The 352-nt window shown below is 58.0% G+C and overlaps 1 protein-coding gene across 1 annotated transcript in view; it reads left to right on the forward strand.

The window, feature by feature from the left end:
* LOC103770940 (phospholipase DDHD2-like) overlaps positions 1-352 on the forward strand; it is a gene marked incomplete at both ends in the record, with an annotated part of 5,262 nt that overhangs the window by 2,403 nt on the left and 2,507 nt on the right. The gene's annotated exons all lie outside the window — the stretch shown is intronic.

Below are 352 nucleotides of genomic sequence, written 5' to 3' on the forward strand. Positions count from 1 at the left end.
GAATGGGGGACAAGCCACCTCACCTCCCTCTGCTGTCCTGTCAGTCCGGATCCATCCCAGGGTGGGCAGCTGAGTTTAACAGGACAGACAGTTCAGAAACATGAGAAATGCCACAACTCACCATCCCTGGAGGGGTTCCAAAGCTGCAGAGTTGTGGTGCTGGGGGACATGGTTTAGGGGTGACCTGGCAGCGCCGGGTTAGGAGCTGGACTCAGTGATCTGAAAGGTCTCTTCCAGCCAACACGGTGCTGTGAGTCTATGGCCTTTTAACTCCGGGGTTTGTCAGCTGGCTGGGGGCTCTGCCCTGCTGCAGGGCAGGTCAGTGATGCTGCCCTTTTCCCCAGGGGAGACT

Source organism: Merops nubicus, unplaced genomic scaffold (assembly GCF_000691845.1).
Source record: "Merops nubicus isolate BGI_N331 unplaced genomic scaffold, ASM69184v1 scaffold4494, whole genome shotgun sequence".
NCBI classification, from domain to species: Eukaryota; Metazoa; Chordata; class Aves; order Coraciiformes; family Meropidae; genus Merops; species Merops nubicus.